The sequence below is a fragment of the Aphelocoma coerulescens genome (genome assembly GCF_041296385.1).
Source record: "Aphelocoma coerulescens isolate FSJ_1873_10779 chromosome Z unlocalized genomic scaffold, UR_Acoe_1.0 ChrZ, whole genome shotgun sequence".
Classification (NCBI taxonomy): domain Eukaryota; kingdom Metazoa; phylum Chordata; class Aves; order Passeriformes; family Corvidae; genus Aphelocoma; species Aphelocoma coerulescens.
In genome coordinates, this window is record NW_027184085.1 from 275,490 (window position 1) to 288,371 (window position 12,882).

The 12,882-nt window shown below is 59.1% G+C and overlaps 2 long non-coding RNA genes across 2 annotated transcripts; both read right to left on the reverse strand.

The window, feature by feature from the left end:
• Window positions 1–559: 559 nt before the first annotated feature.
• Window positions 560–6,973, reverse strand: LOC138103113 (uncharacterized). Its single transcript, XR_011147661.1, has 2 exons — window positions 6,820–6,973; window positions 560–5,960 (listed from the first exon to the last, which is right to left on the reverse strand). It is a non-coding gene; the product is annotated as an uncharacterized lncRNA (long non-coding RNA).
• Window positions 6,974–11,142: 4,169 nt separating this feature from the next.
• Window positions 11,143–12,660, reverse strand: LOC138103228 (uncharacterized). Its single transcript, XR_011147677.1, has 2 exons — window positions 12,446–12,660; window positions 11,143–11,723 (listed from the first exon to the last, which is right to left on the reverse strand). It is a non-coding gene; the product is annotated as an uncharacterized lncRNA (long non-coding RNA).
• Window positions 12,661–12,882: the final 222 nt, after the last annotated feature.

A 12,882-nucleotide genomic window follows, 5' to 3' on the forward strand; every position in this document is an offset into this window, starting at 1 on the left:
CTGGGGGGCTGAGGGAGAAGTTCTTTGTCATTCCAGGGCAGCATAAGCCCTGATCCCACTAAAAGCAGGAGGAATCATTTCATCCTTGTTTTTGGATACACCTTTAGTGTTTTCTCTCTTTTGCTGACACTGTGTGGTGAAGCAGCAGCTCCCTGGAATAATTTTTATTTGTAAAACAGTGAATTCCCTGCTGGAATCCCAGTCACAGCCCCCCAGATCAATGTGCAGTTTAAGGCCTTACACCCTGACCAGGACAAGTTCCTGTCCTTAGACATGGAAAACAGGGGAGAACTCAGACTGGATTGGAGCCAGCATCCAGAATGGGGAAAGTGAGGCAGTGTGCTTGGAGAAGGCTGGGGCTGGTACAGGGGGTGTTCCCCGTTGGATGACACCCGTGTGGAGCCGATCCTTCTCTTCCTTTGTCCAAAGTCCGATGGCAAAGGAGTGAAGAACCCACAAGTGGGGCCTGGAAGGAAAACAGTTCTGTTAAAATTAGGCAAAGAATGCACTAAGTAAAAATGGACATCCTTTTTATGTGTGAAAGAAAGTAGGGGAAAAATGTTGAAAAAGAGTTCTTTTATTTGGTGCCACCTCTCATTTTTTTATGGATAAAACCCTCTAGTGAGCAATCAGAACAGGAGTGGGAAAGCCAGGAGCCTTTGACTTCCACAGTGAACTTAATTTCCATGCTTAATTTTAACAATTTCCTCTCTCTCTCAGGGCAGGAAAACCCACTTAACTTGTCCCATCTTTGCCAAAAGCTTTGGTGTTTGAGCAGCCAAACCCAAGGAGCTCTGGCCCCACCAGCCTGTACTGGAGGGCCCCTGGTCCTGCCCGTGGTGTGGGATGAATCCCCAGTTGTCCCCAGAGGGGGCTGCCCTGGTCCCTGCAGTGCCCAGCACCTGAGACAGAGAGAGCCCTGTCCAAAGGGGCCTTTGGCACCTTGTCAGGAATGTGGCAGCAGCCCCAGGAGCAGGCTGGAGGTGAGAACTGGGGCTGTGTTTGAGCCTGAGCAGGTCAGCTCAGTGTTTACCTGTGGGGGGAGCTTGGCCCCACACTCTGAGTTGAAGCGGGATCAGGGTGACAGATGCTGCATTTTGGGCACCCTGAGAGTTTCTCTCCCCCCTGGAGCTTTCCTGCAGGGATGGGGCAGGGCAGGGAGCAGAATTAACCCTGCACCTCCCGTGGACACTGCTGGCCTTTGTCTCTCTGTTGTGCCATCAGCCTGGGGGAATTTGCTGCTGCCGCTGCCACCCCACCTGGGGGCTGCGTGCTCCTGGCAGCCCTTCCCAGCCCCACACCCGAGCTCCAGCGGTGCCTCCGGGCTGTGTTGGGAGCGTTTGCTGGGAATGGGCCTCATCCCTGGAGTATCCTTTCCTTCCAGAGTGGATGGACAGAGCTGCTGGGCTTGTCAGCTTCAGAGTTTGATTGCAAAAGTCACTGCAGGGAAGAATGACAAGGAGGTTTGTCAGAGTGGTGCTGTCAGACCCCACCTGCCAGTCTGTGCTTTGGGTTGGAGGTTGTTGTGTATTGGCCCTGCAGGCAAGGAATGTCCCCTTCCCACCTCAGCCCAGCAGCTCCCAAGGGCTCTTCCTGGAGTACTTATTCTTTGCTTCCCTTTGGGCTAACTTAATCTCCACCCTTCCATGAGCAATTCCTTGGCTTCTCCTGGAGAAAACCCCACGGCAGAGGCAGTCTGCAAAGGAGCCCAGAGCTGTGCTTGGAGCAGAGAGTGCTGAGAGCTGCGGGTGCCTCTGCTGCCCCAGGCTGGCAATATCCCCATGGAACAGACTGGGCAAATGGGATTAGAGGGAGCACAAGTCCCTTCAGGGAAGGGGTTTTCTCCTGTGCACATCAGGCACAGGGCAGGAAGGGAACTTTGGAAATCAGCTGATTTCCCCCAGAAAGCATCACTCACATCAGCATGGATGACATGACCTGTGCCCACCGCTCACCATGCACCCGGCCAGAATCAAGAGCAAAGGTTGGTTTGGGTGTGAGCACTTGAAATAACTTGGAAAGAGAAGCAATCACCTTTTGCTGCTTCTTTCTTTCTTTCAGATGCTGGGATTGCCTCTGGGCACGTGTGCTGAGCTCTCCCTGCAGGGAACCGTCAGGCCTTAACAGCTGTGAGGTTGTGTTCTTCTCAGTGGGGAACTGGAAATAATTATTAATTAATTAATTGCAGAAATGTCTTCTGAACCTTTCCCCTTTCCTGGTAGATCTTCTCTCTCTGCCTCTGAATTTACAGCTGTTCCCTGGTGTCATTGGCCCTGCCTGAATTCCTTGCAGCTCCTCACTGGGAAAACCTGGGGTGACTGAGAGGGGACACAAGAATTGTTTGTGTAGGAAAATGGGAGGGGATGTCGAGGGGAGCGAGGTGGCATTTTTGAGGGAAAAGCTGAGGTGATGTTTAGGAGAGAGAATGCACATTTTTGGGGCAGAAAAGAGTTAATATTGTAGAGGAAGGAAAATTTGGGGGGTAAAACTTGATGTAACCTGTAGGGGACAGAATGAATATTTTGGCATAGGCATAGAGGAGTAGACAAATAAAGAAAATTTTGGAGGCAAAGCGTGACAAAATCTCAAGAGCAGAGAATGATCACTTGGAGGGAAAAATGAGGTGATGAGTACTGAGCATGTGGGGAAAATCTGAGCTAATCTCTAGGGGAGAGCATGAACACACTGAGGTAACATGAGGGAATCAGTTGTGGGCAGGTAGGGAAACTTGTGTAAAAAGAACATTAAATAAGCTGTAGAAAGAACATGTTGAGGTAAAAATGAGGTCATCAGTAGTAGACAGATGGAAAACTTTGGTGGTAAATCTTGATAGAAGCTATGTGGTAGAAAGTAAATAAATATTGAAGGAAGAAGAGGGAATCAGTAGTGGACAGGTAGGGGAATTTTGGGGGGGTAAAACTTGAAATAATCTAGAGGTTGAGAATGAATATTTTGAGGTAAAAATGAGGTAATAAGTTGTGGACAGTTAAGGAAAATTTTGGGGGTCAAACTTGAGGTAATCTCTAGGGAGAGTATGACACACTGACATAAACTGAGGCAGTCACTGGGGCTAGGCAAGGAAATTTGGGGTGTAAAACGTGGGAAGATCTGTAGGGCAGAGAATGAACATATTGAGGAAGCAATGAGGTGACCAGTAGTCAAGAGGAGGTAGAATTTGGGGGGCAAACCCTGAGGTAATTATGGAGGAACAGTAAGTGTTTTTGAGAAAAAAATCGGACCTAATTTGTAGGGGACAGAATGAACATTTTGGGGATAAGACAGACAGAACTTGCGTGGTTTTGGTTTTACAATCTGGTCAGTATACAGGGGACAAAATAGACATTTTGGTCATAAAATCCTAGTTAATCTGTAGAAGAAAGAACTCCTATTTTGAGGTAAAAAGGAGGTGATCAGAATTGGGCAGGTAGGGAAAATTGAGGGGGTAAAATGTGAGGTCATCTCTAGGAGAGAGCAGGAGCATCCTGAGGTAAACTGAGGGAATTGCTGTGGACAGGTGGGTAAATCTGGGGGGTAAAACTTGAGGGAATCTCCATGGTAGAAAAGGAGTATTTTGAAGTAAAAATGAAGTACTCCGTGGTGGAGAGGTACAGAAAATGTCGGGGGTAGAATCTGAGGTGATCTGTAGCAGAGAGAATGCACTTGATGGGGTAAACTGAGGTTTTATGGCCAGGTAGGGAAGTTCTGAGGGGTAAAAATTGAAAGTGTCTGTAGGGTAAAGAATGAGAATATTGAGGTGGAAATGAGGAAAGAGGTAGTGGACAGGTGGGGAAAGTTTTGGGGGCAAATCTTGTGGTAATCTCCAGAGCAGAGAAAGAATGCTTCCTTGTAAAAAATGAGGAACTCAGAAGGAGACAGATGGGGACATTTTGGGGGTAAAGTCTCAGATCATCTCAAGGTGAGGGAAGGACTATTTGGAGGTGAACTCAGGACTCACTGTGTCCTCCTTCCTTGGCAGCAGCTGGCAGGGAAGGGAGAAGAGGCCTCGGGCTGGAGAGGGGCAGGAGAAAGGCACTGTGGGCAAAGGGACCTCCCTGGCATCCCCAGGGCACCTGTGGGGAACAGAGTGGACACTTTGGGAGCAAAGGGAGGTGAGTGGATTGTCCCTTTGGGGGATGCTGGGATTTAAATCATTCTATCCATTTGCCTGCTGACATTTCCCAGCCCAGGGGCTTTGGCTGCCAGGGCAGCACAAAGGTTGTTCCCTGTGTGGTGCCCAGATTTGGGGTTAGGCTTTGCTAGTTCACATGAATTCTACCCAAAGCCCTGAATTGCCACTGGAATAGCCTCCTAGTGCCTCCTGGAGCATGGATATTCCCATGCAGAGCTGCCTATTTAACAGCAGGTGTCAGGAAGTAGCAGAGCTTCCAGGGAAGCTCAGCAGGGTCAGGGCAAGGACAGCTTCATGTTCCATAGAATTTGCTGTTTGTAACCCTCATCCCCCAGCCCCCCCCACCATGTCCCTGGGGCACCTGACAGAGTTCCCTGGAATTCAGCTGCCTGCACCCCCCGAGCTCGGGCTCCAGGTGATATTTGGAAGCAGGAGAAGGCGCTGGCCGGACGCGCTCCCAGCCCGTGCTGAGGCAGCCCCTGTGCCCCCGGGAGGACTTCTCTCCCTGCAGGAGCAATTTCATTGCAGAGCCTCTGGAAGTTCTTTTCCCTCAGGAAAGGGATGCACATCCCTGCCTTCAGGGCACCTGCAGTGTGAGCCACCTGTGAAAGCTTTCCATCAGTTGTGCAGTTCCAGCTGGTTCCCCAAAAACTGCCAACTCAATCCAAAGAGATTTCTCTGCCTCTGACCTTTCATTTGAAGGCATCTCTGAGGGCATTGCTTGGCATTTCATTGCTGTGGGGGAAGCTTGCCTTGGCTTTAACGCTGCTGAGGGATGATGTCCTCAGGCTGGAAGGGAAGGCATTTTGGGTGGCTGGGACATAGCTGGCAGGTGTGTGGGAGGTCGGCAGCGGGAATTGCTGTCTGAGCCCCTCTGCAAACAGCCCGTGCCGACATTCCCCGGTGCCAGCTGTTCCTTGGGGTATTTTTGGGGCGTCAGTGGGGTCTGTCGGGGCCGAAGCATCTCCGGGTGCCTGTTCAGAGCAGCCCCTGGCCGAGGGGCCGCCCTTTATCCATGTCCATCCCAGCGCTGCCCAGGCAGCCCAGTGCCCGTTCCCGGGATGTGTGTTTGGCATGCTGTGTGCCACAGGCAGGACACTGCAGGCACAGCTCCTCTCTGCAAATCCAAAGCACAAGAGCTGCTGGTTCCCTTCCTGGGGCTGCTGGCCTTCTCCCTCCCCCCCGTTCCCTGCCAGCTGGGACACACAGAAGGAGCACCAAGGAACACTCCTGGCAATGAGCAGGAGTCACTGAGAGCTCTGTGCAGCTCTGGGCCACAAAAGCTGCCTCAGCCGCCACTGTGATTTTGGCCTGTGAACACTCACCTGCGGGAAATGCCCCTCTGCAGGCAGGAGCAGCTCTGACACTCTCCAGAACTTTGGCCATGGAGCAAGTGAACCCTCAGGACTTGCCTTGCTTCTTTCTCCCTGGAAAGGGACATGGAATGAGCACCTTGACAGCTGTTGGGGAAATCCTGGAAAGGGCAGGAAATCAGGGCTATGGGAAGAGTTTTGTGCTGTCCCCCAAGCGATCACCTGTGGTGTTCCATGATCAGGTGCTGGCCATGGAGCTCTGCCCTGTGGCCATGGCAGGGGCTGGGGTGTAAAGCAGCATTAGCATAAAAGAAGGAGCTGTATTTGCAAAGGAATTACCTTGCTGGCACTTGGCATTGCCATGCCAGGCAGGACATTGGCAGGAGCTGAGATTGGCTTGGTTGGAGCAGGGTGCTGAGAATGGCCAGGTGTGGGTTCAAGGCCCAGATGAGGCATTCACATAAGGGTTCGACTTGATGCTCCTTGTGTATCCATTCCCACTCAGGAGATGCTGTGCTCTGGAAATAAAGAAGAAACAGTTTCCACTGGACTTTCAAAGCCAGAGGTTTTTGCACTGGAGAGTGCAAGGCGCAGAGAAAGTGGGGGGGGGGGGGGGGGGGGAAGGAGAGCATCAGGTACCGGCTGAGCGGCCCGAGCCCCGGCCCCAGAGCGGGTGCAGTCAGAGCAGGAGCGGCAGCAGCGGACTCGGCGCCAGCGCCCGGCCCGGGGGAGCGGCTCCTCCCGGCCGCGGCGCTGCAGCCGCGCTCGCTGGGCGGGGGCGCGGCGGGCGGGAGGCCCCCGGGGGAGCGGCCCCGGGGCGGGGGGAGGCGGGCGCTGCTCTGTGCAGGGGGTGCGGCGGCCTCGGCAGCGCCGGGGCTGGGGGAGCTGCGCGTCCCCGCGGGGGCTGCGGGCGGGCCCGGGCCGGGAGGGCCACCGCTCCGGTTCCGCCCCACGGGGCGGGCGGCGCTGCGGGAGCGGCGGCCTCTGGGGGTGCCGGGGCCAGCACGGGCGGTCCCCGTGCCCCGCCCGCTTCCAGGCGCGATCCAGCGCCTGCTCCGGGGAAGCGCCGCCCGCCCGGCACGGCCCCGGCTCCCCGCGGCCGCGGCGGGACCGTAGCCGGAGCTCCGGCGGGACCGCAGCCCCGCGCTGGCCGCAGCCGGAGCGGCAGCGCCGGGCTCGGCCCCAGCGCCAATCCCGGAGCGGCTTTTAACCAGCCGCGGCGATCCCGATCCCTAATGCCATCCCCAATCCCACCTCAGTTCTCCGAGCCCGGGAGCCACACCCCGCCCGCCGAGGGACAAGCGGCTCGGCCCGGGACCCCCAGCAGACACCGACAGGACTCGGACCCGAATCCCCGGACCCCGTTCCCGGTCCCACCTCAGCGCCTCGGGCTCGGCGCAGCGCCGGGAGCAGCCCCCGGGGCCGGGATCCGCACAGCGCTCCGAACGACGGTCCCGCCGCAGCCCGGGACGAGCAGAATGAGCATCCAGCGCACAAAGCGGAGCGGGCGCGGATCCGCCGGCATTTACAGGCGCGGGCGGGGGCGGGGCGGGGCCGGCACAGGTGTGAAGGGCGGGGTCCGCACAGGTGCGCGGGGCCCCAGAGCGGCTGCGCGGGGCGGGGCCGAGAGGATTTAAGCCTCGGGAATCGGCCCCGCCGCCATTTGCGCGCTCGGTGCTCGGTGGGAGAGGTTGCGGCCGGACCGGGTTCTGTATCTCTATATATCTCTGTGTCTCTGTATTTCTTTTTCTTTATATTTGTGTTTGCTTCTCTTCTTCTAACCCTCTCTGTTCTTCCCCCTCTGCCTCCCCTCCCCCACCCCCTACACCCCCCCCCCCCAACCCCCCCCCCCCCTCTCCCCCCTAGCCCTCCCCTCCCTCCCCCCCGGCCCGGTCCCCCCCATCCCCCCTCCCTTTCCCCCTACACGCCTCAACCCTGCCCTACCCCTCCATCCCCCCCCCCCTCCTCCACCGTTCCTCCCCCCCCCCATCCCGCGTCCCCCCTGCCCCCTCACCCTGCTCCCCTTCCCCTCCCAATTTCCCCCACCTGCCCTCAATCCTCCCCCTCTGTCTCCCACCTTTCCTTCCACCTCCCCGTGTTCCTCTTCCCGCTTTCCCCCTCTGCACCTTGACCCCCCCCCCACCTGTGCTCCGTCCTCGTCCTCCCCCCCCTCCTTTCCTGTCCCCCCACCCCGCCTCTCCCTGCACACCCTGAACCCCCCACCTGCCCTCCTTCTTTGACCCCCTCTGCTCCCTTATTCCCGTCCTCTGTCCCGTCTTTCTCCCGCAGCCGCGGGGCTCGGGGCGCCGGAGAATAAAGCCCAGAGGGCCGGAGCCCGGCGCCCCTGCCCTCGCTGGAGCCCCACACGGGGCCGGACCCGCTCGGCGGGTCCCCTGTGCAAACAAGAACACCGCCGGGGCTCCGGCTTTCCACACACACACTGGGGATCCCCTCTTCAGGAGGGGGTCCCGGGGCGGGGGGTGGGTTTCAGGGAGGGGGGTGTGTTGGGGTAGGGTGGGCCCCCTCCACCGGAGGAGGGGGTCCCGGGGGGGGGGGGGTGGGTGGGTTTCAGGGAGGGTGGTGGGTTGGGGTGGGCCCCCTCCAGAGGAGGGGGTCCCGGGAGGGGTGGGTGGGTTTCGGGGAGGGTGGTGGGTTGGGGTGGGCCCCCTCCGGAGGAGGGGGTCCCGAGGGGGGGGTGGGGGGGGTGGGCCCCCTCCGGAGGAGGGGGTCCCGGGAGGGGGTCAGGGTGGGCCCCCTCCGGAGGAGGGGGTCCGGGGGAGGGGGGTGGGGCGGAGGGGGGACTTTCCCCCCCTCCAGTCCCCGCCCCCCTCTCCCGGACCCCCTCCTCCGGACGGGGCTCCCCCCGGCCCCCTCCCCGGGACCCCCTCCTCCGGACCGGGGCCCCGGGGGGGGAGGGAGGGGGGGGGCGGGTGGGGTGGGGGGGCTCGACGGGAGGGGCTGTTGGTTTGGCCTGTGGTCTCTATGTCTGTTCATGCTGCAGAGTGACGTGACCCCCTCTGCTTCCCCCCCACCCCCCTCCCTCCCCCCCAGGGCCCCGTCCGGAGGAGGGGGCCCCGGGGAGGGGGCCTGGGGGAGCCCCGTCCGGAGGAGGGGGTCCGGGAGAGGGGGCGGGGACTGGAGGGGGGGAAAGTCCCCCCTCCGCCCCACCCCCCTCCCCCGGACCCCCTCCTCCGGAGGGGGCCCACCCTGACCCCCTCCCGGGACCCCCTCCTCCGGAGGGGGCCCACCCCCCCCCACCCCCCCCCTCGGGACCCCCTCCTCCGGAGGGGGCCCACCCCAACCCACCACCCTCCCCGAAACCCACCCACCCCCCCCGGGACCCCCTCCTCCGGAGGGGGCCCACCCCAACCCACCACCCTCCCTGAAACCCACCCCCCCCCTCCCGGGACCCCCTCCTGAGGAGGGGATCCCCAGTGTGTGTGTGGAAAGCCGGAGCCCCGGCGGTGTTCTTGTTTGCACAGGGGACCCGCCGAGCGGGTCCGGCCCCGTGTGGGGCTCCAGCGAGGGCAGGGGCGCCGGGCTCCGGCCCTCTGGGCTTTATTCTCCGGCGCCCCGAGCCCCGCGGCTGCGGGAGAAAGACGGGACAGAGGACGGGAATAAGGGAGCAGAGGGGGTCAAAGAAGGAGGGCAGGTGGGGGGTTCGGGGTGTGCAGGGAGAGGCGGGGTGGGGGGACAGGAAAGGAGGGGGGGGAGGACGAGGACGGAGCACAGGTGGGGGGGGGGTCAAGGTGCAGAGGGGGAAAGCGGGAACAGGAACACGGGGAGGTGGAAGGAATGAGATAGGGTAGGGAGAGGAGTCGGGGTGCGTTGGGGAGAACGAGGGGGGAAGGGAAAGGCCGGGTGAGGGCGAGGGATGATGGTCAGAGGAGGGGGAGAAGGGGAAGAGAGGGGAGTCGGGTTGGGGAGCGGGGTACGGAGAGGGGAGAAAGGAGGGCTGGGGGACAAAGGAGGGCTGGGGGGGTCGGGGATGCGCAGGGGAGCAGGGAGAGAGGGTGGGGGGCGCTGGGGAGAGGGCAGGAGGGGGGCTGGGAGGGAAAGGGAGGGTGTGGGGGAGAGAAAGAACTGGGGGGGTAGGAAAGAGGTGATAAGCGGGGGAAGAAGGAGGAGGATAGGGGCAGGAGAAAGAGGGGGAGGAAAGAGGGGGAGCCCGGCCCGGCGGCAGCCTCACCGACTTCTGAGCGCGCAAATGGCGGCGGGGGCGATTTCCGGGCCTTAAATCCCCTCGGCCCCGCCCCGCGCAGCCGCGCTGGGGCCCCGCGCACCTGTGCGGACCCCGCCCCGCGCACCTGAGCCGGATTAGGGGCCGCCCCTGAAGCCGCGCCCCCGGCCCCGCCCGGGACCGCCCCAGAGCCCCGGCCCCGCCCGGCCCCGGGGCCCGCCCTGCCCGGCACGGGGGCGGCTCCATCGCTCGGGGCCCCGCCCCTCTCTCCCGGGCCGGGCCCGCCCCGCGCACCGGGGCCGCTCCCGGGACCGGGGCTCCGGGTCCTGCCGGCGGCCGCTGCGGGTCCCGGGCGGCGCCGCCTCTTCCCCGGCGGGATTGGGGCTGGCATCGGGACCGGGAGGAGCCGCTCCGGGACGGGCGCTGGGGCCGAGCCCGGCGCTGCCGCTCCTGCTCCGGCCGGCTCTCCGCGGGGAGCCGGGGCTGTGCCAGCGCCCGGGCAGCCCCGGGATCCCGAGCCGGGCCCGACGCGCCGGGCCGGGCTCCGCTCAGCCCTGAGCCCCTCCCGGAGCCCGCCTTGGGCCCCACGACGCGGCCCCGGGCTCTGCCGCCAGCCCCGGACGCGGCGCTGAGTCGCTGCTCCCGAGCTCTGCGTGAGGCCGGGGAGCCCGGCTTCGGGCTGTGCCTAAGGCAGGACTCGGAGCTCAGAGACACAGACTCGCCCTGGCCCGAAGAGCCCGCTTTGAGCATCAAAACACGGCATTTAGGCTTTAATTCAGGTCCAGCAAAACGCAGCACTTCAGTTTCTCTTTGTGAGCCCAAACACACAGGACTCATTCTCTTCCTCAAGCCCTGAAAACAGGATTTAGTCACTGTTTCTGAGTCCCAGCTCTGGCCATACCAGCCTGCTCTCAGGACTCTTTAGATAGAGAAATGCTGTTAGCAAGGGTTCTCTTGCTATTTTCTAAGTCTGTGAGAGACTTCTCTCTCTCACAGAAGAGGTGGCAGGGAATGTAAACAACCAAACCACCACCTGCAACCTTGAAAAGTCTTGATAATGGTACAGTAGAAAAATATTTTGAGAGTGGATGTTTTAGGATTTTAGCCAATCACCCCCAAGGGGAGGCTGATCGTTTGTCCAATTAGACTATGAAGAAAAAAGTCTATAATAGAGTTTGTAAAATAATTAAATAAATGAATCTTGCTGCACAATTCCTGCCTGCTGGATCTTCTCTCCTCCTCCTCCTCCCTGCGGCTGCGGGACACAGTGATATACCCTAGGGCCTCGGCCTGCGGTAATAGGACTCCACAATGCAGGATTTAGTCTCTGCTTTTAAGCTCTGCGCCTGCTTTTGAGCCCCCGAAACGCAGCACTGGGTCTCTTTTTGTGAGCCCAAAACCGCTCCTGTCCCTCGGGTTCGGAGCCCCCAGAAGTGCCCGGGGCCACAGCTGGACCCCAGCTGGGCACCAGCAGCTGCTCCCTCACCCCCCGTGGGATGGGGAAGAGACCAGAGACAAAATTCCAGCTCAGAACAGTTTAAGAATGGAAACCAAGACAAATACAATCATTTGAGATTAATGACAACACATAATAACAGTGAGAGCAACAAGAGCAGTGGTAACAATAATGAACAGGAGAGGGAGAAAAACCCCTCCACACCCCCCTCCCTTTAACATTATAAATCCAAAATTTAATCCAGAGCACCAGAATCTCCCACTGTGGGGGATTTCCATATTCCTGTTACTTTCTCTGTGTTCTGTCCTGGGGATTTGTGGACTGAGGGAGGCACTGGCTGCTCCTCTGGGCAAGGGGAAGGCCCCTGTGCTATTCCCATGAAGAGAACACCTGGAATTACTGCCCTGGGAGCCCAGTCTGGTCCTTCCAGTGACTGGGGGGCACCCAGAGGGTCTTTACATGAAATGAAAATGACATCCTGGTCCAGTGCATTGACAGCAGGATTGGACACTCCTGGCCAAGGTGACCAGTCCGTGGGAATCGCACCGGTGACCATCCAGGGGGGATTTTAAGTTGGATTCTTGCAGATTTCATCGTGCAGAAGCTCCAATTCTTTTTGGCACCTCTTGTTCAAATGTCTCCCCACTGGAAGAGGTCAATTAGTCTTTGTAATGACCTGACTGCCACAGGCAGGGAAAAACAATCAGCGTTCCCTGAACGCCTCCATGACTTCCATGTCCACCTGCACCGAGTGGCCGATGGGCAGGAGCCTGCCCAGAACAGGCTCAGAGATGGGGCTTTCAACCCAAACCATTCCATCATTCCATGACCTCCCCCGGTATTATTTTTGCACTGTTCCCTCTCAAATTTAAATTCCTAAATTTAAATGGTTTATTAAAGCAAGAATTTTTTAATTATTCAGGAATAAAAAGGGAAGCATCACACATACAAGAATCATTCCTACACCCACCAAACCATTCTTAACTGGAAGCCTATTCCCTCATCTCTGCCCTCGTTTTGCTTTCCTGGAAAACCCTGTGATCCCACAGTTTCTCCAAGAGATCTGCTGGGAGTACTGCAAGGTCTGCTCTGTCAGAGTGCCAGGGGGGTTTACAGCACTTGCTCCTCTGCATCTTCACCCTTTCATCAGCTTTCCCCTGGAACGGTGTTGTGGGAGAAGCTTGGAATTACCAGAAATGGATCAGGTTCACATTTTTTCCCCACCAGTTTTCATCTGGTTTGAAATTCCTGGAATGACCCTCAATTGTGCCCTGGAACAGTGCTGTGAAAGGATCAATCAGAAGAACAGCCTGAAAGGAGAAAACCACCTCCAGCAGCAGCCGGAATGATCCCATTTCTGTTCTTACCTGGTCCTGCCAGAGCTCCCAACAGCCATTTCCATTCCAAAACAAGAGCTATGGAAGACATTCCTGCTGTCTGTGAGGGTGAGGTGGCAGTTTTGGACGTTCTTTGCTGTGGAATCAGACAACAAACAGCATAAATAATCTTGGTGGTCTCTTCCAAGCCAAACCACCCCGTGATTCCATGCGTGGATCAGCACCTGACCCAACTCCATTCCAGAAACCTCCTCCCACTAACCCAGAACTTTCCTTTTTCCGCTCAACATCAGGGATTTGCTGCCAAGTGCCCCGGGCAGGGGACGCCTCAGCCTTCCATGGGACGCCTCAGCATTCCCTGGGGTGCCTCAGCATTCCCTGGGCTGCTGTTCCACGCCGATCCCGTGTCCAGCGCCGTTCCGGGCTGCAGTGCCGGGCTCTCCCCACAAGGCGGCAGCACCGGGAGC